The sequence below is a fragment of the Echinops telfairi genome, unplaced genomic scaffold, assembly GCF_000313985.2.
Source record: "Echinops telfairi isolate 266 unplaced genomic scaffold, ASM31398v2 ScPeMD7_7465;HRSCAF=8503, whole genome shotgun sequence".
Taxonomy (NCBI): domain Eukaryota; kingdom Metazoa; phylum Chordata; class Mammalia; order Afrosoricida; family Tenrecidae; genus Echinops; species Echinops telfairi.
The window spans coordinates 9,850,585-9,850,795 of NW_022111365.1; the positions used below are offsets into that span (position 1 = coordinate 9,850,585).

At 36.5% G+C, this 211-nt stretch overlaps 1 protein-coding gene across 1 annotated transcript in view; it reads left to right on the plus strand.

Moving 5' to 3' along the window:
- Positions 1–211, plus strand: part of VSTM4 (V-set and transmembrane domain containing 4) — a 152,637-nt gene that overhangs the window by 61,555 nt on the left and 90,871 nt on the right. The gene's annotated exons all lie outside the window — the stretch shown is intronic.

A 211-nucleotide genomic window follows, 5' to 3' on the forward strand; every position in this document is an offset into this window, starting at 1 on the left:
AGCATTTGAGAGTCTCAGCTGTAAGCAATGAAAGTAGATACTTTTTCTGATTGCTCAGAGAGAGTTATTGATCATTAAGGACCAATTAATGTTATAAGATGATCAGGAACTTGCAAAGGAATATAACCTGTGAAGGCATGGCATTTATATGCAATTTATGGACCTGGTAAAAGAATGGAAGGACCTGGTGTTCTGTGAGACATAACATCTT